Source organism: Pieris brassicae, chromosome 12 (genome assembly GCF_905147105.1).
Source record: "Pieris brassicae chromosome 12, ilPieBrab1.1, whole genome shotgun sequence".
NCBI classification, from domain to species: domain Eukaryota; kingdom Metazoa; phylum Arthropoda; class Insecta; order Lepidoptera; family Pieridae; genus Pieris; species Pieris brassicae.
This window is the reverse complement of record NC_059676.1, coordinates 4,816,844-4,842,251: the sequence shown is the minus strand read 5'-3', so window position 1 is coordinate 4,842,251 and position 25,408 is coordinate 4,816,844. Positions and strand designations below refer to the sequence as shown.

The following is a 25,408-nucleotide window of genomic DNA, read 5'->3' as shown; positions in this document are numbered from 1 at the left end:
TTTCTTCCCTTTTTCTTTTGACCATCTGTTGATTTAATGTCACTGTCAACTACACATAGTTAAAATGTGTGGTTAACTACGAAATTTTAATGCGCTTCCAAGAAATGCACGCTCGCTCTTTTCATGAGCAAACTTTTAACGCTTTTTGGAATTTATAATGTACTGAGACAGAAGAATTGAAAATGCATGGAAGAGATATTGGTCCCTAAAAGAAGTTATCAAAAATAGTAAAACAAGCATGCACATCAAGAGAAAAATTGTCAACACATGCATACTACCAATTTTCACATACGGCTGCCAATCATGGGCACTTACTAAAGCACAATGTGAAAGATTAAGCGTAACCCATAAAGCCATGGAAAGAAGTATTATAAAGAAAAGAAGAATTGACAAAATAAATAAATAAGAGTTAAAACAGGGTTTGCTGACGTTACATATGAAATAAAACAACTAATTGGAAATAGGCAGGACATACCATAAGAGGAGCAGATAAATGGAGTAAAATTGTAACACTATGGCAACCAAGAGGCCATAAAAGAAAAAGAGGTAGGCCGATGAAATCATGGAAATGGCTGGAAAGACCTGGACGAAATTAGGGTACAATAATGAAAAATGGAGGATAATGGGGGAGGCCTTTGCCCGTAGGCACACAGAATCGGTTATCGTAGTTTAAGAAAAACAATAGTTATAATGTATATATTTTGTATTTCTGATATAAGGCAATAAATAAAATGTACTGAGTTTATATCATGCCATGGTAACTTCGATCATTGAGTGCCATCTCTGTTATGACAACGGAAAAGAAAACACATGATGTTGTCACATTTAAGATTAATGATGACAGCGGCAAAATCGTTTTTTGATAAATTTTAATAAACAGAGCTAGCACATACTAAATTAAGTGAAACTAATTTATTGCAAGGATAATAATAATCAACGGCGCTACAATCTTTTTAGGTTTGGGCCTCAGATTTCTGTATCTGTTTCATGATAATTTGTTAATCGAATAGGCAAGTAGGTGTGACCTCGCGATGTTTCACCGTTCGAGCGAATGTTGAATGCGCACATAGAAAGAAAATCCATTGGTGCACAACCGGGGATCGAATCGGGATCTCAGGGATGAGAGTCGCACGCTGAAGCCACTAGTCCAACACTGCTCTATTATTGGAAGGATAAGTATGTTTATTTTTATTGTTATTTCTTGATATGTGTTGTGAAATATGAACTATAAAATATGTGAAAATCTAACTTGCAATAATAACCTGCGTGGGAGTGTGTGTACGACATGAGCATTTCCTTTTGTAATTGAATTTCTGTTATTTCGGGACAGCATCTACTGATCAGTAAGTATGTTACTTTTTAGTAGGAAAGTATTTAAATATATAAAAAATTAAAAATAAATCAATGGCGCTACAACCTTTTTTTTAGGTCTGGGCCTCAGATTCTGTATCTGTTTCATGATCATTTGTTAATCGAATAGGCAAGTAGGTGATCAGCCTTCTGTGCCTGACGCAAGCTGTCAGCTTTTTGTGTCTAAGACAAGCCGGTTTCCTCACGATGTTTCCCTTCACCGTTCGAAATGTTAAATGCGCGCATAGAAAGAAAATCCATTGGTGCACAGCTGGGGATCAAAACAACGACCTCAGGGATGAGAGGCGCATGTTGAAGCCACTAGGCCAACACAGTCTCATTTAAATATATATAATTTTATTTATTCATCTCAATTTAAATTCATTGATTTTTTTTCGACCATATCACCTAGTCATTCGTAGAATATTTCCTTTAATTATATATTAAAGTTCATTTATTTCTTCGTAACATTAAATTTATTGATTTATTAAAATATACTCAACGTCAAATAATGTTCATAAAGCTTTTAAATTTATCTAGCTATAGTCTGTACTATAAGCCGTTACGGTGACGTTAGAGCAATACTTTTAACTAGAATATGGATTACAATCAAGTAAACAGTATTTAAAATTTTGTTAACCTACACAGTAATAATAAAAATAATTAAAACGAATTTAAATAGTTTGGACCATGTGGCAGTGTACCCTTAACGCTGGTAGCATTTCCTCGCTGTTGCGATAACTATTCGTGTTACCTAAAATAGTTTTGCTTTGGTATAATAAAAAATACATAGAGCTACATTATATTGTAGTCTTTGGTATTCATACTCATCACCGCTCATGCACAAGCAGTTGCGTTCACTTGTTACTCTTACGTCTTACGCCCTTTAATTATTTTGGGTTAAATATTATATTTACGTAATAATTCATGAACTCTTAGGTATTTTAAGAGTATATTAGTTATTTTAAGTAATTAATAAGAGTTATCAAATAATATACAAACATTAATTTTTCAAGCAATTTATTTTTGTCAAAAGAGGTTCATGCAAAGATTGATCCACTATCAAACTCTGAAAACTACACATAAATCACTTAATAATAGGGTATCCAGCACTTAAAATAATTAAATAATATAGATATTGTTTATTGTTGACGACGCAGACATAGTCAAATAGACTTAAAGTGACATTGATATACCATAGACAAGAAACCGTTTACAAGTGTCAAATCTTCTATTTTAATTTAAGGATCGGACAGAAGTTGTCCTGTACGTACAAAATAAAATCTAATACTGTAAATCATTCTCGACTACACTTGAACACACAAAAAAATCATCAAAGTCTGTCCAGCCGTTTAGGAGTTAACTACGATCACATGTACAGAAGATTTATATATATACCAGTTGTTTATTTGCTGTATAGATAAATTATCTTCTGTAGCGCCATCAGCCGGGCGGATCTAAACCATCCAGAGCGCCACCCAAACGCATACAAAAAATAATCATTCAAATCGGTCACGCAGTTTAAGAGAAGTTAAGTAAATTAAATATATATATATATAATAAAATTATTCAGCTTATTTTGATTGTGTTACACACACAAAATTGACACAGGTTAATTTCAATTACGATAGTGGCAATAATTTCGGGGGATTTCTAGATTAAACTTTCAAAATAATGAGTTAAAATCAGTTTTTAAGTCCTACCATTGGCTAATGCTTCTGATTCTGATTCTGTTTGCCTTGAGTTGATTGATCATTGCTGTTACTTGCTGAGTTCGATGGAGTTCTTGCTGAGTTGGATGGCTGAGTGATGGAAGACAGGTGTACAAAAACCAACATAGTTCATTAATTACTAGAATATTCATTGTTTACGTAGTGACTTTATGTGAAAACTTAACAAAAAAGAATAACGACCAATGAAGACGCGAAATAACATAAAAAATGTCTTTAATTTTAAGCATGTATAAGATGTACTTACCACAAATTGCGTCACTACCCGGTTCTGGGTTAGGATTTGCTATAATAGTAAACATATATTAGTAAATTCGTAAAAAATAACCAAAATTTATATTAAGACTATTTCAATGGAAAACGATGTTATTAAATTTGATTTTTTTGAAACGAATTAAATAAATTTTAGTAATCATTTATGATTTTGGTACTTACGTTCACAACTAACTGTTATAGATGCAAAGAAGCATGACAGCACTAAAAATGTGACGAATAAAAATTTTCCGTTCATTGTGCTACGAGTTTCGTTATTGAATCATTAAATTATTTTAAAAACGAAATTTTTATAACGAAATATGTATATTTTTTATGGATTCGTGAATGTTTTATATCTGTCGTGTCAATAAATATAGGACTAATAAAATTTATGTAATTTAAAAATATGAATATATCGTGGATTACGACAAAAATAACAACAATTTTGTTATTGATTTATATAGTTTATGACCCAAAATAATTTCGTTTCTGTAAAATCATAGTAATAATTTTTCTCATTTCCCGCCGACTACGACTACTTTTACAAAATAAATGTAATATATAATTGTAAATCTATTTTTGCTCAGATTTTGTTACGAGATACAAATCTTTTCTGTTATTAATTAAGAGCATGTATATTTTTTAAACTTAGAACGTTAACGTTAGAACAAAACTCGTATACTAATAATAGCCTATGTATAAGCATATTTTTTAATGTATTAATCACTTTAAGAAACGATTTTCATTACATAAAACTATAATTTATTTTTTATTACATAAAAAATAAACAATATTATAAAACAGGCTTTACTTTTTTCTTGCCATGTACATCTTTAATATATTTTTGAACACTTTTCTCTGTCTTGCCATTTTTTGTATTTGATGCGACATTTGTTACATTAACTGAAACAAAAAATTTATAGTAAATAGTAATTAAGTTATTACAGCTGACTTGCTATGTGATGATTGCTATAACGGAAAACGTGTCATGTTGAAATGTATACGCGAGCGCACAATTTGGCGCTTAATCCCTCAAGCTGAGTTTCATCATCGGACGATAGGGCAGAATACAAATTCCACCCCTATCACCTCGACGTCCGTAGTTCTACAGTTGAGCGATTCTTTAGGCAGGTTTTGACGCGTACCACCATTATATGGAATTATCTGCCCACAGAAGTATTTCCTTATCAATTTGACTTAGGGTCTTTCAAGAAAAGAGCTAATTCTTATAAGGCCGGAATCGCACTTGCGGACCTTCTGACAGTAGGAGTGCCTGCTGAGCCTCGAGCCCGTTTGCTCCCTGGTAATAAAAAATTGGAACGGCGATAAAACTTTAATCTATTTTTAAGGACTGTTTAAACATTTTCTTTCAAGAAATTTGTTATAAGTGCTAAAGACGGCATAGTGACTATAGTTACTAAGTGAAATATGGGACCGTACGGCGTAAGAAGAAAAGCGATTGGATTACTCACGATGTATAACATCTCCTGTAGCTTCTGATAGTTCTGCAATAATTAAATATATATACTTACAAGCAATCTTTTGAATTAAAAAGTGAAGATAAAAGTAATTTTTCGCAAAAACTTAGAAAAAAAATTGTCTGCAACTGTTTGATATCTTTTAAATTTACTTATACAATGCTTTAATAACACCAAAACATAAAAAAATAATGCAATTAGTAAACTAATTCAACTTACGTTGAAAAAGAAGGTGTTGAATTAAAATTATGCTAAAAAGCATAATTCTAAACATTGTGTTTAATACCGGTTATATATGTGCACTAGAGAATGTAATAATGACATGACAATAACAAAAGGCACATTTATATGTTTATTTATCGTTGTTTAAAAAATTAATGTTATATTATATTATAGTCTTTGGTAGTAGTTGAGATTGTGACAAAAACAAGCTAAGAAAAAACCCTCTGAAATAAGATTATACTGTAAAAGTATCCGAATTTTTGTTTAATATAGAGATAATAAACAATTAAAAGAGTTGGATGAGTTCTTTGTATGAACCGTCACATCGTTCTGAATTAAAATCCATAAAAATAAAGGTTAATGATAATTTTTTATCGATATTTAAGTGTCCACTATGAAACCGGTGTAGTATATATTTAAATCAATTTTGATAAACTGTCATAGCTTATTTAGTTTTCAAAATGAACGCCAAATCGATATTTTTATTTTTTCTTATCTTTACATGCTTAATAGCATCGACCTTCGTTGCGGGTAAGTCCATTTTGGAATCATATTAAAAAAATCCTTTATTAGATATTTATTAGTACAGATTTGTTTCTTAATAATTAGAATTAGAACGGCGATGTTATAATTAATATAGCAAGCAAATATTTTAAAAGGTTTATATAATACTTCTACGTGATATAAGAAAGATAATGTAAGTTACCGTTAGAAATAGGATATGCTCAAAGTGCAATTTCTTCGGAAAATATATTATTTAGTTATATATTACGAATATTGTTTATTAAAACATGCATGGCGTATAGCCGGTGTAAGTGTGCCCCGTCATGACTCTTAAGAAAAAAGCTACTTATTATCATTATTTTTTTTATAATAATACTCTCTACTCCACTGCCATTGTCTCTAGAGACTTTTTCTATCTCTTACATTTTTACTTAAATGATACATAAATTTATTAAATTGTGTTACGCGTCTCGTGAGATACGCATTATTATTACTTAAATCTACTTTCTTGTAATCTATTTGATAGTGGAGTCCTGTGTTGTAATAGATTAATGTATAAATATTGTATTTCCAAGCTCTTTATTTGATAATATTGATATTATAGTTTTATTGAAAGAACGCAAGGACAAAGTGTCATCAACTTGAACTCTGTATGGCCATATGCCTATACAAGGAACTGGACTGGACTGGGATATAATGAAAACTTTTTGATTTATATTATTACTTTTAAGGTGCATGATATAATATTTCATGTATGTTAATAAAAATATGAAAAACAAAGGTAAAGAAACCGTCACATACACTTCTTAACCAGTTTGAAGACATACAGACAGACAAGAAGTTTACATCTCTCATTTTACTAATAGACAAATGATCATGATACAGATACATAAATCTGAGGCTCAGACCTTAGAAGGTTGTAGCGCCACATATTTATTTTTATTTTAGAAGAGAATGTATGATCTTCCTTTTTTTGTGCACATGAGTGCATTGTCGCCCTATAATAATTGGTACGTTTTATTATAGAAGGACCCTACGTCGAATTGGTTCGGAAATACTTGTGGTTAGCTGGTTCCACATAGTGGTGGTGCCCGGCAAAAACTGCTTTAAAAATTGCTCAGTTGTGGAAAGACTAACGTCGAGAGGATTCGGGTGGAATTTATAGGATTTCGCTATATCAGTACTAACCGCTAGCGCCTCCTCTTTGCACTTAATAATTGCCTCTGCCCATTTATGTGTAAGGTATACAAGAACGAACGGTGAACGACGATGAACCACGATGTTCGTTGGTTGACTGATTACACTATTACAATTTATATACGCCCACTGGTGAAATAAGATCTATCGCCTGTTATTTCACCAGTGGGCGTATATAAATTAAAACTCTAACATCTACATTATGTAGTAATTTACTATAAGAGGTAATGTTGTATTCTTAGATCAATGTAAGGTTATATCAGATTTTAGTAAAATACGTTAAATTTGAAATTTTGATGAACACTAAGCTAGAAAGCTTGTCTCAACAATGCTTTTCCCTTTATTAATTTAATAGCAATATGATACTAGAACAACTCTATCGATTATGGCGAGACACCGGATGGCATGTTTATAATCGCCAGATTTGTTGGACGGGCATTTCGTATGAAATACAATGTACACTTACGAACGTTAAGAAAAAAGAAATATACATTAAATGCTTCTAATTTTACATTTACTGCCAGTTCTCAAATCAAGGGCGTAGAACGGAAGAGAAGAACTGGCATTAAACTTTCCGCCACTCTTTTAAATCGCCAAGTTTTTTTTGTATTAAACAACGTTTGTAAGGAGCTGCATCCATCACACCATGTTTCACATGACATCAGCAGGAGGCATGGTAAAATAGGATCACGCACTTACATTCTCGAGGGAACAACACGCAAATACATAGTCAAAACTAACTAACATCACCGCATACACGAATTCAAGTACGTCCAATCACCGCAATTTCACGAGTATCACGCATGGCCAGCCATTGGCTTTATTTTTTGAAGTGAAACTTCTTTAGAATCGTTGTGATTTCAAACCGGATGCAACGAAAAAACGACAGGTAAGAGACACAAATACAAAAATGTGTAGGATGAAGCCAGGGGAAAGAATGAGACAGAAATATACATACAATTTGTATATTATCGGTCTCTGCTCTTTGTGCCATACTTCGTAGCGTCCCCACTCCCGTCTTCTAAGCATAGTCGCCTGTAATTTGTGAGCCAGAGCGAGAGAGCAGATGTCAGTGTGTATGTATATTGCACACTGTTTAATACGTGCTTGTATTTGAGCATTTAACGTGTGTAGTGCATGTGAAAACTACGTGAGCTTACTGTACACTGTATGCGGCTGCGTATTACAGCGTTTTAGTAAGATAGCGTGGTGTGTTATTATTTAACTGTTTGTGAGTATTTTTTTCTAATAGGCAATGATCAGGCTTCTGTACTAATAGACAATTAAAGAAACACATAAAAGAACCTTAGATTCCTTGACTATTGAAAGCGATTGGAAGTGAAACTTATTTATCGGCGTTGGAAAAAAATTACCGTCTCATTTTTGAGTTACGCGTCACATATTTCCGTTACGTACTATCTTTTTCGTGTCCCTACCACGGTTGATTCATTAATAACAAAAATATATAATAACGATAACAACGATAGTAATAATTGTATTACAATTAATGAAATTCTGTAATAATCTTAGTAGTGATAAGGTAAAATGAGATAATTGTATTATTTGTATTCATGTCTATGATAATGAAAGCCTTTTGTTAAACTTTATCTAATTTAACTTTATTTAACCAATGTATATAAAGTTGCATATATTGGATCATTTTTCGAAAAATAAGGTCATAAAGACGTTTCACTTCTTACGTGTGTACACTAGTACACGCACACATTCTTTTTTTTTAGGGAGAGAGACAACCCGACGCGTGGTCTCCGCCACAAGCAATAACATTTAAGCGAGCATGACGATCCTTGAAACTACTTGTGTAAACACAAGTATCCCCATGTCACCTACCCTGGCCAAGCACGAAAGCTGTTGCGGCCGCAGAACAAACACACAGCACAAGGAACATACAAACGGTAAAATTACTTCTTTCCTTCAACTTTGATTGTTCCCCTTGGAGAAATGACTCTAGAAACTATCGTAAGGGATTCATAATGTAATAATGCTATACATTTCTGTTAACGCAAGCTTTTTCGTTTTCGAAGCGCCGCTGGAGTTAACACCTTATGTAAATAAATTATTTAACAAAATTCACACAAAATACTCAGCTAGGGATGTCTTGCATTTGAAGTATTGATGTATTTCAAATTCCAAAAGTACCGTACAGAAAACAATTACGTTGTAGAAATATTTTTTTATTGTAGATCATTAAAACATTTAATGATAGTAATGTTATGTTTAATTGTCCACTATCTGATTGCGTGGGTATATAAACATCGGAAATTTAAAAAATTGTATTCTGTATTCATAATGAACGCCAAAGCGATATTTTTAGTTTGCCTTATGCTGGTATGCTTGATAGCATCCGCCTACGCTTCTGGTAAGTCATATTTTATATTTCACTTTTAAATTACTGATAATAGTATAAATAAACTTTAGATTCTAGTACCTACCAATAATTTACATAGGGTAATAAATAGTACGTACAGTCGGGACATTTTATGCTTCTTTTAAAAAGAAGTCTGTTTTGTAACGGTATAAAATATGGTCCTTTTCTAGCTTCCCACGTTATACATTAAATTACTAAAAATTCGGGAAATTAATTATAGCCTATGTTACTCAGAGGTAATGTGGCACAGCACATCAATGGTGAAAATTCTGAAATTGCTCTAATACTTTTAAAGTTTATTTGTTAAAATTATGTTGAATTTAATTTTAATACAAATTGAAGAACATAATTTACATTATATGCATATCCTAAAGATTATTCTCGAAATTTACCTAGCAAAGATGAATGATGAACAAACATGAAATATTAATACGAAATAACAATTTTTTACTTACAGCTAATCCAGGAGGCGATTTAATAAGTTGTAAGCATGATTTAATTTATTATAATGACAACATATTTGGTTGCCAATACTAATATATATTGTGGTTAAAATTTAAATTTATGTCTAATCTAATAATAATAATCGACAAAGCTTAATAATAATTTGTTGCATTTGAATTACACATTTATACTATAATTAAAAAGATAGAAAATGAAGTTTACTTTATATTCAAATTTATTGCTAATTATTAAAAGCAACTATTTAATCTTTTTTTATTAATAATTCTAGCAAATCCATCCAATAGAGCTACAGACAACAACGGACAAAATTCAAATCTCGGTCAAGCGCAAAAGGAACGAAAAGGACTATTTGGTTGAAAATTTACTTCCCGATGGTTTATAAATAAAACTTTGAATAATAATTAAATACTGTTTTAATTTATTACATTACAATAAGTTCGTTTCATAATAAACACATTATTTAAGGCACCGACACCAAAAACACTATTAATACGACTGATATGATAAGAAACACTCAATACATTAAAATTAATGTAATTGATGATTTCCTTTCCTCCTTCTTTACTGTGCAAAGTAACCTGCTATGAAAATCCTTACCAATTGATATCAGACGAGCTCAGTCTTTCAATTTATATAAAAATCTTCCTCTTGATCATTTTTCTTCTGCCTCGTAATTAGTAATTAGCTACTACTAATATATATTCATTCTAACTCAATTAACCTTTGGATTAGCTTTTTCATTTTCGCTTATAAAAATTTTTATTTTTATTTTTCTGTTGATTTCACTTTATTTAATTTTAGTTATAGTTACACGTTATTTTAAGTTTATTTAATAAATTACGTACTTCTTGTACTTTACCCTCTGTAGATATTTTTTTTTATTGTTACATATTTGGGTAGCCTGGAAGAAATCGCTTCTTAGCGATAAGGCCGCCCGTTGCCTAATAACTCATATAACATGCTTTTTTTGTTTGTATCATTTTGTATATTACGGTAACGAAGTGTAAATAAATAAATAAATAATTACAAACTACCTAGACTTTTCTTTTAAATCAAAATTATGCTAAAAAACATAATCCTTAAAAAATTACTTATGTTTTGTTCTAGAAATATTCAAATGCAATAATAAAAATAAAAGCTTTTATTGTTGTAATTACTTATACTAGTACATAAAACATGTGAAATTCTAAAGAAAAATAACACTCAAAATAAAAAAGGACTAAAAATTACTCGGCCAGCCGGTTAATGTCTGTTATAAAGCTTGTCCTTGGACATAGGCCTGCTTTAAGGGCTTCCACTCATCTTTGTTTCCAGCTTTACGCATCTACACAGTGCCAGCTACTCTTCGCACATCATCTTACCATCTTTTTATTTGTCTTCCTCGTTTTCTTTTGTCATTGCGAGGAAGTCATTCCGTCACTTTCTTCGTCCATCTAATTTTATCTTCTCTCATAATGTATCCTGTCCATTTACATTTCAATCTTTTACTAGAGGTAACATCATTTCCTAACTTTGTCATTTCCTTTATTTCTTCTAGTATTAATCCATCTTTCAATTTCAGACCTAGAACACTAATTTCCATACTATTCTGACATACTCTTAGTTTGCAATAATGATATTAAAAATATAACGAAAGGCACATTTATACCCCGCCGTGATATTTATAGTTGATTAAAAAATTCATATCCTATTATGTGATATTTGATAGTAATTGGCAGAGTAACGAAAATATAAGTTCCTGAGAACAAAACTTTCTAAAATACAATTATTAATTATATTGTATAAGTATCGAGATAAAAAAAGTATGATACTGCTGTTAGGTATAAGCACCTAGACTGTTAACAAATGAAAGTTAATGTTTATTGATGTAATGTATAAGTTATTAAAATTTATATACAGTCTCAGCAAAAAAAAATCTATTCGAAACCTTTGGACTTTGATACATGCCTTTAATCTGTTTGGACACGAATCTATGGTTTTACGCACTGTTGAATTTCCAAGGGAATCTTCGCTTGTTCCAAAGATTTTTAAGAGAATCAATGTCACCGTCCTCTAAAACTGATCATATGTTGAACTTTAAAGGGTTGGGACTAGATGAGTGCCAGTCTTCAGATCTTATAAAGTACGGAACGTTGGTTTCATGCCAGGCTTGGGTAGGTTTTTGTAACCAGGTGCAGAATCCTTCGTTAAATACGGTCATGTGGAATGAGCAGGTACTGGGGAGCTCCCACCCAGAGGTGAGAAGAGTATTCCATTTCCTATAATATAACCAAAATTTTATAGAACTTGCAGTAGCTTGCTATAACTGCTAGATAGAATTAAAATTTACTCAATTAAATTTTCCTTTTTAATTTACTGTAAACATTAATATGTAAGTGTATATTTATATTAAATCTATGAAGGTTAATAATAGAATATTATAACATTATTAACAAAGGAAAAGGTGCCGTCACTCACACTTCTAAACCAGTTAAAAAGGCTATGTAGTATCTACATCTCTTAATTTACGCAGATCTTATGGAATGCTACTTGTATAGATACATTAGCCGCGTCTCACCTCCCTAAGCCAAGAACAAAGCTGTCATGGCTGCAGAGCAAGTTAAGAATATAAAAACAGCAAACATTTTACTTTCTTCCAACTTTGATTGTTTCCTTTGGAGTAGAGACTCCAGGGCCGTAAGGTACGTAAGTGCCAAGACGCAATTAAAGATTTAAGTTTAAGACTCGTAGACAGTACCTATAGGACTGAACTATTCTACGTTCTTCGATTGAAGTGTTTATTTATCGCCAAATCTATTTTAATTTATTTAACGTATAGTTTGTTTTTTGTAAGATTCTATTGTTAGTAGTATTATTTCTTAAATGATACTGACAAAGTAATATGGCAGGAAATGGTTTTACGATAAGATTTTGTGTGAAGATTTATCGCGTGAAGTGTTATATGTTACTTAAACGTGTTCGATAGTCGTGAATTCGATCCCCGGCTTACATCTGGTCATACGACAAAAGAAAATTATTGTAAGGGCTTCAGAATGTTTTATTTCTTATATATTTCCTAAATCAATGACGTGTTTTTAATGAGTGGTTAGTTGTAAATGGTCGAAGAAATATTTGACGCGTTCTTATTGCAAGGTTAGAATACTTCATACTAAGAGGTTCTTTCTATGTCCTTCTTTAATTAATAAAAATTGACAGTCAATCTACGACACTCATTGTTCATTGTAAATAAATACAATTGTTCTCCTAACTTGACACTGTTTACTCTCGGATGTTCCGTAGCCAGGGGAATTTGCATTAACCGAAATTCAAATTTCCGGTTAGATTCAAATTTCTTTTTCGTCTGAAGCGCCACTTGACTTATCACTTTATTTAAATCCATTTACAATTAAATACAAAATTCACACTGAATAGGCTTACCTCAGCCTACCTACAGGTACTTATCTAAAGATGACTTGACGTAAGTATTTTTTTTCATATTCTTATCTTCCAAAAGTACCTTACTGAAAACATTCATATTGTAGATAAATATTATTTATTGTAGATCATTAAAACATTTAATGATAGTAATGTTATGTTTAATTGTTCACTATCTGATTGCGTGGGTATATATAAACATTGGAAATTTAAAACATTGTATTCAGTATTCATAATGAACGCCAAAGCGATATTTTTAGTTTGCCTTATGTTGGTATGCATGATAGCATCCATCTATGCTTCTGGTAAGTCATATATTCTAATTAGCATTTAATTTATTGATAACAATATAAAGGCATCAAAAAAATAGCCGAGGTAACATCCCTTTAGTTTCTTGTATAATACAGAAATAAACCAATATACACAGGGCTGGACATTTTATAAGTGAATACTATCTATATATATGATATGATATACTATCACGTAACGGTTAGTGTTACACCAGAAATCGAAACATACCTTCATATTAACGACAGTTACTGAAAATTCTGGAAATAAACGAAGCCTCTGTTACTCGCTTCAATGCTTTTAGTGTTTATTCCTTAAAATAATATTACATGCATTGTAATACAAATTAAAATAAATAGTTACAGTATATGCATGTCTAGAGAGAGAGTCATGTGCGAGACTAGTTCCGAAACATACCCTGTTATAGCTATACTAGATAAAATTTGCATAAAATATTAATACTAAATAACAAATTTTTACTTACAGCTAATCCAGGAGGTGATTTAATAAGATGTAAGCATTATTATTTAATTGATAATACGATTGATTTCCAATCTGTATAAATATTGAGGTTGAAACTTAACCTTATATTTATTCTAAAAAAAAACATTATCGCCCAATTATTTTTACCCGAAAATTTAAGGGTGTGAATTCATTTATGCTATAATTAAAAAGGTGGCGATTAAGTTTCAATTGTATTCAAATTTAAGGCAAATCATCAACACAGCTATTTAGTTATTTCCTTTATTAATAATTCCAGCAAATCCATCCAATGGAGCTACAGACAACAACGGACAAAATTCAGATCTCGGTCAAGCGCAAAAGCAACGAAGAGGACTATTTGGTTGAAAATTTACTTCCCAATGGTTTATAAATAAAAACTTCAAATAATAATCAAGTGTAATTTTCCTCATGGTCTCTCATATCAAAAGAAGTATTTTTAAGTATATCTTTCTGTAAAGATTGAAGGTCTGTACCTTAGCACATATTATAAGGACATACTAGTCTAGAAACGTATAGAATATTAAAAAATAAAAATTTAGACTTAATAAATGACTATGAACATTTTTAAACTGTCAGCCCCATAAAAGGGATTCGTAATCAGATAAATAATTTATATATTATTATATTAACTGAAATGTCTCATGAACCTCCAACAATTTATGATGATTATTTATGGAAAATGGATTTAGATTAAAATAAACGACTTGGTGAACTTAGCAAATGCGCATTTAACGATTTCATTATACATTCTCCCGAATTGACTATAAAAGTCGTAAAATAAAACACATTTTGTTTTAGGCACCGACATCTAAAAATTAGTCAAATAAGATCTTCATACTCCGTATTTATATATATTTACAGATTCTGCTTTCTTAGTACAGAAACATTAAAGAAAACAAATTAAATCTTTTTTATTTAATTATTTTTCAACAAAGTTTTTCATATTTAAAAATTATTTGACTTTTTATAATATAGTAACAACATTTATACTGATCATAAAGCTAGTAGAAGATAGATTTTCCGGGCATTTTAACGACATATTTAACCATTTTCTGCAAATTTACACAGAGTAACAGTGAAAATTTGCTCATACTTTACAAGTTTGGTACGTGAAAGGGACTGGTGAAACGTCATCTTGCTTCGAGAAGCGTTTTGGTGGGTTTTTAAAATGATAAATTTATAAAAAAAATACTGAATTAAAAATAAGAGAAGCTACACAAATAGATTCTGTACTAGTAATCTGAATTTGAAAATTATATCACATAATCTAAAAAAAAATCTTATCTAGAATTAATTATTTTTCAATTTTAATCTATACGTTTTTATACCTAGGTAACACTGAAAATGTTTAGAAAATGAAAAAGGGCTTAATGTAGAAAGTGTATTGGCAACTTTATTGTTTTTCGAAGTAATCTCCATTCCTTTCTACACATCGTCGCATTCGATGGAACCACTGAGAAAAGCAGAGAGCCCATTGTGCCTTAAGGGTCTCTTCTATGGCATTTTCGTACGCTTTCACCGCATCTTCAGGGCTCGTAAAGCGAAATACCTCGAATTTTATTAGTAATAATTGAAAGTCGCAAGGCGCCAGGTCAGGACTGTATGGCGGATGATTCATGTATTTCGAGACCTGTCATTGTCAAATATTCAACAGTCCGTTTTGCGGAGTGCGCTGAAGCATTGTCGTGGTGAAGGATCGCTGCTGTCAATTTTTTCCAAGACAACAGACAAATGTTTCTAACTGGTCAACTCTAAACATTTTCAGTGTTACCCTCGTATATGTATATGTGTTAACAATTATCTTTGCTCCATCTTTAGTTTTAGTACACAAAAAAAAATCTTAACCTGTTATATGAATGTTATATGATTTACCTGACGCTGTCTACAACTGGATAACAGACTTCTTGGCGAATCGATCACTTGAGGTAGTCGTCAATAGCTACAATTTCGATGTAATGGCTGTTAACCACAAGGATCTCTTCTTTCTGCTACTGATAAAGATATCTGTCCAGAGCTAGAGCTTCGACAATTTTAATCTAAAACAAAGGCTATGATTGAACCAGAAACATGAACCACAAATTAAACCCAGGCATTTCTATGTTGTCCAAGGAGTTCTTTTGGAGTCAGTACTAAGACCCGTGTTTTTTTGCAAAACCATCTCCAGTTGCTGAGCATTGTCCCTGTCGGCAGAACTTTAAACTTTGCGTTTCGTCAGTAAGCACTCTTGGTATTTTGGCAAAACTTCGACCTTTCTTCACTCTGGAACAAGTTCTTAATCTTTCTCAAATGCGTTTGAGTTTGCAGTACAGCAGTCACCGCTGGTGCTGTACTGCCAAGTGTCATTTGGGTGCTCAATAGATCGATTCACTCGTTGAATTGAGCTCTTTATTCTTGATCGCCGTTTAATTAGATATCTTTCAGTTTTCCATATTACATTTATGAGAATACTCTTTTGTGGTAGGTACACAACTTGATTCCCTCATCCCCTTTCAAACTGCGCTCGTAAGAAACACGCTGGAGTTTCACGCCTTTGTTACATCACAAGTGCCGCACTACTTGTTGTTTCTTGTAAACACAGTAAAGAAGTGAAACTCTTTTCCCCCTAAAATCTTTCGTAAACAGTATAATATGGGATCATTTAAGCGGCGGCCTAATAGTTTCATGTAGATTTGTGTGACAATTTTACTTTACGAGATGAAAATGTCTCAGTGAAGAACCAGGCATGCCTTGTAATAATAAATTTAGGAATATGTAAGAAAATCCAGGAAAAAAAGTAGTCTTTTAATTTTGTCGACTTAAAGAGGCCTTAAATAATATTTTTAGGTTATTTTACATTTATTTTATTTAATATATATTAAATATATAATTAAAAACAGTTACCGATATTTTACAAGGACCATATTTATGAACGCATACATGATGTCAGGTATTGTTACTAGTCAAGTGAATATTGTAATAAAAAAAATCGTGAGCGTTATAAAATAAAAATATTTTTTTATTAAAAGATCGTTGATTTGCATTCATAAAATTAAAACACCTTCAACTATATAAGCAAAAACCTTTTAGGAAAATACATCAGAGTGCTAATAACCAGCAAAATGAACGGAAAAGTATTTATTTTAACCCTTCTAGTACTATCATGTGTCATTGCGACCGTTTACAGTTCACGTAAGTAATAAACTCACAGACTAACAAGATTATAAATATTTTCGACTATGTTGTTCTACCTCGAGTGTGAAGTAAAAAAGATACGTTTTAAAAATATAATTATAATATATGTATAAAATACTTAAATATAGTTTATTTAAGCCAGGATGGACTTAATCGTCTATTAATAGCATATATTTACGAAAAAAATGGTGGCCAAATGCGCTTATAAAATAAGCGTAAAAATGTAATGTTGTAAAAAGCCAGGTTTACGCGTAAACCTCATATTGTTTATATTCATAAAAGTACATATATATTTCACTTTATATGACTCAATTAAAATATTAAAATCCTTAACGTTATAATATTCTAAATAACAATAAAATATTTCATACATTACTTTGGACCATTGAAGCTAATTGTTTATTTTTTTCGTTTTCAGCTGAACCTGGATCCGATGCTATTCGAAGTATGAATTTTTAACATTTATAATACTTTACACAAAGCCAAATTCCAGGATAGTTGAAATAAGAAACAAATTATTTGTTAAATTCCAATTGGCGAAATGTATAATAATAATGTCGCCTTTGACCATTCACAAACGGCCCGACAATCGCTTCGTCATTGCTTTTTTTATTTGAATGCCATAATGTAGTATTTTTTGTGTTAATATTGTCAGTCTTCGATGAATCAAAGTTTACTTTTGAAATATTATTATTTTTATTAATGCCTTATAAAGTGAAAACAATTGAATATTATTCTAGCAAACCCATCAAACTCTGCCCAGAACTCCAATAATCAGGACACTGAGGGCTCACAAAAACAAAACAAAAAGAGGGGCCTGCATTTACCATTTCTACCATAAATAGTAAGTTTCTGCGTCATAAAGTCTAGAAACATAATTTCATACAATATTTTTTAACGACAAATTACTAATTAAAACCTGTGTCATTTGTGTTATATTTTAACATAACGGAGTAATAATTTAGCCTAGAGAGCATACTTTCGTTTCCTTTTAAATAAATACAGTGTTTTGTTTCAGGTGGCTGCCATCTTGACAGTCCAGCTTAAAAGTCGTTACTCACATACCTACTGTTGCAATCTAAAAAGTTCAACCTGAAATCTTGTACATACAAAGTTATATAGACAATCTTGATACTGTTTCTACTAGATTACGTTAGGTTTGTGAGAAGCAGGCTTTACTTGGAGACAATCTTCATGATATAAATAAAATATATAAAAAAAAAACTTTTTTTAATTATACGCTTCCCAAATGGTATTTCAACTCTCAATTACCAACCTTAGTTATTTGTAATCTTTATATCGTCTGTAGGATACTTTTGAACTGCACAACAGATTTCATTGCGGTTTATCAATAGACAACATTCTATATTAATACGTACACAGAAAATAGGTCTACTGAGTATAAAATAGTGCCGTTTTCTGCGATTATATTTGATTGTATAAAGGCCTTTTGTCAAAATAGTCATTTTAATAATTTTAAGTTTTCGAATTGTTAGTGTTTTTACTCTGCCGAGAGAAAGAGAAAAGTTCTGGCCTGAGCTTTAAGCGTGTGGCCTATTCGTGTAATAGATCTAGTAGAAACCGCGGAGTTCCCATGTGATGTGTAAAATATGATTTTTTTTATTTTAGTAAAAAGTAAGAAAAATACTCATTATTTCGTTTTCTCTCACTATTCTTTTTTTTATAATTAATCCTTTTTATTTTTCCATTTGAATTATAGGGTACTATTAGAAATGTGTTGTTTTAATGAGACCTTATTTATCGAATCAATACAAAATAATTTTCTGGACTCCAAACGGTCGGAACTCTTTCCAAAAACTATCAGGAACTATAGAACTATTGTGTGTGCTACAAGAACTCAATATTTCGTGCTCTGCTATCTTCACAGACACAGGCAAGATGGCGTCGCACCAGACCCTATGACGTACCATCCTTGTAAACACGTAAACAAACGTTTCTTTCTTTACAATCTTTACAATTAATGTTAAATAATTAGAATGTTTATTCCTGGTACATTAAAAAACAGAAATATTTATATACATATAAATAATTTGTTTGCACCAATTATTTATTAACACAAGTTACTTATATAACAAAAGAAAAATAAGATAAAATTATAAAAACAAAAACGTATAATAATTACTGAATAACACTAATCTTTAATTTATTATCGCTCATAAAACAGTCAATCACTTAAAGACTTGGACTAAATATATTCGTATATATTACTAATTTTAGACTAATTCGTAGAAAATGAGAATTATATTAGTTCGTATAACTGTCGCGCCGGTTCTCTTGGGCACTAATTCTAGTCCTGATAGTTTCGTAATAAAGTGACCGTGACATACTGACATGCCAAAATATATAGAAGAGTTCGATTACGACTCGGGGACGGGTTATACGGAGAATAAATATGCAATTTTCTGTATTTATTGTTCCGTATTTAATTTTATTGTGTAAATAAACATCAGATTTTACTATTCTATCAATATTATATATAATATAAACAGTTAATATATTTTAAATTAACAATTCTATCGAAATGTCTCTATACTAATTTGTAAAAGAAAAGTCTCAAATCAAGTAAATAACACTTTTATTATATTTTAAGTTGGAAAGTTTTGGCATCCATTTTAACATAACATCTGAAACAGAAAAAATAAAAGTAAGAATTTCACATAAATTTTCAAATATACTCTTCGTTTGTTAGGTATAATGAATATTTAATTATATTATTAAAACCTTCTTTTTATAAATTTTAACAGACTACTAGATGGCATCGTGTTTATTAATTAACTTAAGTACTCTAATATCTTTGTCTGCCAAATTGTCATCAGAAGAGATGTACTTAAAACGTAATTTTTTCGTCTGAATAATTTTTGATGGCTTCAAAATGCATCACTATTTCAGGTTCAAGAGAAAGAACATGTGCACCGAATGGCGGATGATAGAACCTCAAGCTACAGACGAAGCCTAACTTTATCCTTTATCACAAACCGGTAGAGAATAGCCCGTAAACGGAGACGACATTGGTGGGATGGAATTGTCAAGGATTTTGAAAGAATAGGGGTTTGAAGTTGGACGCGGGAAGCACCGGGTACATTGCGATAGGGCCCCTAAAGCTGGGGCTGGGAATGTTCATTTCTCTCGATAAGATTTTGTTATTTTAATGGAGTTTCGACGAATTTTGGCTTTAACAGCATTAACAGCCTTTGTAGTTCTACACGCTAGCACGTGGCGGTTCCGATTTTTTCTGGTATTGGATAGACGAAGTGTTGTTGTACCTATTGATAGTACGATATACGAACATACGGCTCATACCAAGCTTTTGCAGTGTCTGGAATATGGTCATATTGACATAGACTGCTCCATACGCACATTGTGAAATGCGATCACTGCAATCCTATTTTCGTTAACCCCCATTCCATATTGTAATTTGATAGTGAATACATATATGAAATGACGCAAAATAGAAAGAAGATTTTTAAAATAATTTAAAAAAAGAAACGTTTTTATGTAACAGAATTATGGCCAGACTAGTTAAATGTGACTTACCCCGCCCAGGCATAAAAGAGAACTCAAACTGCTTTTTTGACGGTCTGAAGTTCTTTGGCTATCGCTATTCTCCGCATCGTTTATTGGTTTTACTAGTGAAAAGATTGGTTATTAAAATTAGAACAATTATGTCATAGTAGTGTAATGTGCCAGATTCCAAAAAAAAATTGTATAAGCGTTTACAAAAATTGGACTAGTTCATAATAAGCATTAACGACTAGCAAAGAAGTGTTGCAAAAAATATAAAAGAAATAACTTTTTTATCAGTTTATTGGGAATCTGTCACATTATGTCTATATAATTTACTAATCGATTAAAAGTTTATAGTACTTACCATTAATGATAGTGTCCTTGGCCAAAGCTAAAAACAGGTTAGAAAATTATCTTTATAAACACAACTGTATCTAGTATTGTCTTTTGCTAAAATAGCTTTTACACATTAAGAAAAGCACTTTTTGAACGGTTTAAACCTATGTATTATTATTAAAAACTTATAATTATTTACATAATTCTAAATTTTGCGGAAACGATCCGCGAAAACAGAGGACACCGTGAGTCACTTTTGCAAAACCCCGTAATCTTTTAGTCGATATCAACTTCGGGGCTATAAATACAGATAAAACAACTTTCTCTGCAGCTGTGATACTTTTGACATTTAACACCTTTCGTCTTCAAAAAATTGGAATTACGTAAATAATTATAAGTTTTTAATAATAATACATAGCTTTAATCCGTTCAAAAAGTGTTTTTTCTCAACTGTATCTCATTAACTTATATATTACCTATTTCGCACATAAACAAACAGGAAAGAACCAGAACACATAGCAGAACCTTATCCATCTTGCTTGTCTAATAACGACTAATGTTTAAAAACAATTTTTTTCACCTTTATAACTTAAAAAACGTGACAATATCAATACAGACATAATATTTATATTTAACTGGGTTTTATTGCATTGGACACACGTGGAATGTTTTCTGTAAAACTAGTTAGAGATTTTTATTTAGCCAGCGCCTCAGAATAAACTGCGTTAAAGGAAATAAACTAAAACAATATTAAATGAAACCACAACAGTAACGCTTTATCCTTTATTTTAATCAAAACGTGATTGTAAGTTGAACATAGACTTCTATTGGTATTGAATAACAAGTAAAAACAAATCACAATATTACTGATGTATTTCTGTTTAAACATATTTCTATTAACTTCATGTTAAGTGAATTCTAAATTATTGATATTTTTTCAAGAGCCTGTTTGTCCATTAATATTTTCTACAGTACAAATCAACTTGTTAAACTTAATTAAAATTATTAAATAAATATCTTAAGACAAATGCCCACATTCCAGTCACAAGGAAAAACGAATGTATAATCCCTAATATATATGTTTAGTTGATCTACACCTCATACTAAAGAACAATTTGCTATAGTAAGAGAAACATATTTAAGCCTTTCCAAGTGGTAATAAAGATAATGCGTCCTCTAACGGCTGCAAAAGACCTCCTCCACCTTGACTTTGATCTTGCTTTGTTGATTGGTCATCTGAATTACTCGCTTTATTTACTGGTATGACTGGAATAAAGTTAAAAACATACAATCAAGAAGAGCATATGTCGCCTCGGTTAGACGTTCAGACCTAGTAGTGAACTAATTTATTTTTCCTTCATACATTATTATCGCTATTGCTCTTACGGTGAAAATTTTTTAAACCGCTTTCTGGTATGTCTAAAACTACTTATATCAGCGTCAGATTACGGTGACAATAAAGAAATAAATAGCAATGTTGAGTCAACCATAAATGAGGTTAAGTGTTTGTATTGAATATTATAATTATATTAAGTAACAATGATATTTTGGATATTAAATACATATTTGTTCGAATCAACTCACCATTTATAATTGTCTTATCATGAGCTGTGGAAATTAAAAATACATTAAATTGACTTAAATATATGTTTAGGTTACTAAAACTATATTATTAGCAGTATATTCTATGAAATTATAAATAAACTTGCCATTGGTGAATATGAAACACGACACCAAGAAGGCGAAAACAAGTGCGGTGTTCTTCATGTTGAATTCGGAATGAAGATTTTTTTCCACACCATGCATTTTATTCAGAACCAACCAATTTTATAATCACGATTATTTATATTTTAATGATTTTAAAGAAAGTATTGTGCATATTTTGTTCGCTAAAAAAATAGATTTATTTTTCGTAATATATTTTATTTACACCGATAATATATTTAATGTCTTGTATTTGACCTTTTATTTGGTTCTAGTAAAAGCGTAACAGTTTAGTTAATTACAGATAGTGATAACTCATAATCTGTAATTAACTAAACTGTTATTTTGCGTAATAATATTGCCTTCATATTTAAGTACCTACACAGTTGTGAAATCTATGATAAAACTGAAGAGTATGTTTCGTTGCTGGAACGCGCCAATTTACTGTAACTATGGGTTCGAATAAAAAATTATAACGCGTTCAATAGACCATTTCTCGAAGAAGGCCTCAAATAGGCTACATGTGACCGAATAACGTGGTAACAACTATTCTAGGATAATGATTTGTTTTTCAAACTAGAAAAAAAACAAATATAGAATCCGTATTTTTATTTATTATTTAACAATATTTTACAAGTCCCGATATTTTACAAACAATTATTAATATGAATATTTATGTAAAAGTATAGAAATTTCTGTTTATTTTATCACATTAATTTTAGAATAAAATTCTTTTCTTGCTCCTACAGCTACGGCTGTTCTTTTGATAGATTTTCTTTGCTTATGAGATAAGTTTGCGATGCTTGCGTTGTCGTCTCTCCGTGTACATTGACATCTACATTAATTTGCGGAGGAACACTGGTCGTTGAAGTTGGTTCTTCATCTGGTAAGATTTTTGATATGCCTGGGAGGTGGGGAAAGGCTGCAAAATTTAAAAATACAGTAATTATAGCTTTCAATATGCAAATTTGTCGGGACATAACTAAACAATGTTAGAAGACCCTCCAAAGATATTCGTAGTTTATAACTGCGATGATCCAATCTGTTGTTATGATTAATACTTTTAAACAAAATATACACAATGAAATCTACAAAACGGTTGGGGTGAGCAAAATATTGCATTATTTATGTTAGATTTTATTTTGATAATGAATTTACCCAATCTTGATCCGCAGAAAATAATAAAGTTGATCAAACATAACCTGGCTACTAATTTCGTGAACATTTTAACGATTGAAATACAACAATAATTATGATAGTATAATAAAAACAATTCGTTATTTATATACCTGATATGATCATAAACCATAAAAAAAATTATAGTGAATTCATGGGTTTCGAGCATTTAAATAAATATTGTTATGCACTACAACGTGATTTATAATCTAGAATATATTTGTACACAAAAGCTTTCAATAGTATTAATACTGACATTGTAATACTAGTAATTTAATTGAGTTCATCGTCACAACTAGATTAAATTTTAGTTAAGGTATATTAAATATATGTCTTTTAGTTACAAGTAAATATCGGGAGAGACTGTAAGTTCTCTATGCCATCGTTTCTCAAGCGGGGTTCGCGACCCTTGGAGGGGTCGCAGTCTCTTGAAAAATAATAAATAAAAACTACGTATAGGTACAAAAGATTCGTTTAAAATAACGCGCTATGTACATATTATAATAAATTAAACTAAGTAGTACTGAAATTTATACTATTACTTGAATCCGTAAATTGACATATAGTTTATTCTAAAACAATCTTCCTAAAGTTGTCAGCGAGCAGTGTTGGCTTAGACACTTGATCGTTGCGATGTTTTTAGGTAAGTTGGGCACAGAAGGGTTCACGTATTCCCAAAGAAATTTTTTTTTAAAATTTTATTAAGAAATCAAACAAGACCGATACAGAGAAATCTTAGGCCTAGACTGGAGGTTATGGCGCCACAGTTTTTTATGCCTAAATTCACAATATACCATAGACGATAAACGTGATCAGCTGTTTTTAGATATCCTTGGATTTTGGGTCTATGATTGCTTCCTCACGATACTTTCTCATGACGTCTTCGTGCGAACAATTATTTATTACGCATATAGAAATAATATTACACTGTTCACATCCAGGCCATAATCTCAGCGCACATCATCCCACGCTTAATCACTATGCTATGTTTTCAATTGTGTGTCATTCAATTTAATAATGGGAAGCAATCCAATACAGTGACTGTTAATTTTCACCATTGTATCGTAAAGGAATAAAAGCTGTTTATTTAGGATTCTACCCTCCCGTTGGAGCAGAGTAGAGCAAGAGCAGTGTTAGCCTAGTGGCTACAGCATGCGTCTCTCATCCCTGAGGTCGTAGGTTCGATCCCTGGCTGTGCACCAATTGCTTTTCTTTCTATGAGCGCATTTAACATTAGCTCGAACGGTGAAGTAAAAAATCGTGAGGAAACCGGTTTGCCTTAGACCCCAAAAAGTCGACGGCGTGCGTTAGGCATAGACGGCTGATGACCTACTTGCCTATTCGATTAAAAAATGATCATGAAACAGATATAGAAATCTGAGGTCCAGACCTAAAAAGGTTGTAGTGCCATTAAACCTACCTAACTTTCTGTGTGTATATTTTTTACAAAACAGAAAACTTAAGCAACATTATACTAGTGACGACGAGTAAGAGAAATTTCATGCTAAGAAGTGGCGGCGTGAGCCTGGCACGAAACAAGCACTGAAAGGAGAATATTATCAATGGATCAGCTATACAGAAATCTACGGTTGTAGCAATACGAAAATCTTATTTTTTAAATCAATTTACACGTGAATTTCAATCGGCAATATTAATTTAATTAGTTTGAAAATACAAATCGTGTTTCGATAATATTTTTTAAT

At 31.3% G+C, this 25,408-nt stretch overlaps 4 long non-coding RNA genes across 5 annotated transcripts; 2 read left to right on the top strand and 2 right to left on the bottom strand.

Annotated features, from left to right (window-relative positions):
* Positions 1-2,353: 2,353 nt before the first annotated feature.
* On the bottom strand, positions 2,354-3,131 carry LOC123717354. The gene is made up of 2 exons (XR_006754805.1): positions 3,054-3,131; positions 2,354-2,426 (listed from the first exon to the last, which is right to left on the bottom strand). It is a non-coding gene; the product is annotated as an uncharacterized LOC123717354 (long non-coding RNA).
* A 5,890-nt stretch (positions 3,132-9,021) lies between these two features.
* Positions 9,022-14,183, top strand: LOC123717175. Of its 2 annotated transcripts, none has more exons than XR_006754779.1 (3): positions 9,022-9,113; positions 9,580-9,606; positions 14,050-14,183. It is a non-coding gene; the product is annotated as an uncharacterized LOC123717175 (long non-coding RNA). The 2 variants fall into 2 exon arrangements; XR_006754780.1 differs by lacking the exon at positions 14,050-14,183 and adding an exon at positions 9,856-9,993.
* A 2,673-nt stretch (positions 14,184-16,856) lies between these two features.
* LOC123717319 lies at positions 16,857-18,043 on the top strand. The gene is made up of 4 exons (XR_006754799.1): positions 16,857-16,961; positions 17,383-17,409; positions 17,705-17,808; positions 17,983-18,043. It is a non-coding gene; the product is annotated as an uncharacterized LOC123717319 (long non-coding RNA).
* A 1,500-nt stretch (positions 18,044-19,543) lies between these two features.
* LOC123717250 lies at positions 19,544-21,395 on the bottom strand. The gene is made up of 4 exons (XR_006754783.1): positions 21,302-21,395; positions 20,854-20,880; positions 20,520-20,611; positions 19,544-19,609 (listed from the first exon to the last, which is right to left on the bottom strand). It is a non-coding gene; the product is annotated as an uncharacterized LOC123717250 (long non-coding RNA).
* Positions 21,396-25,408: the final 4,013 nt, after the last annotated feature.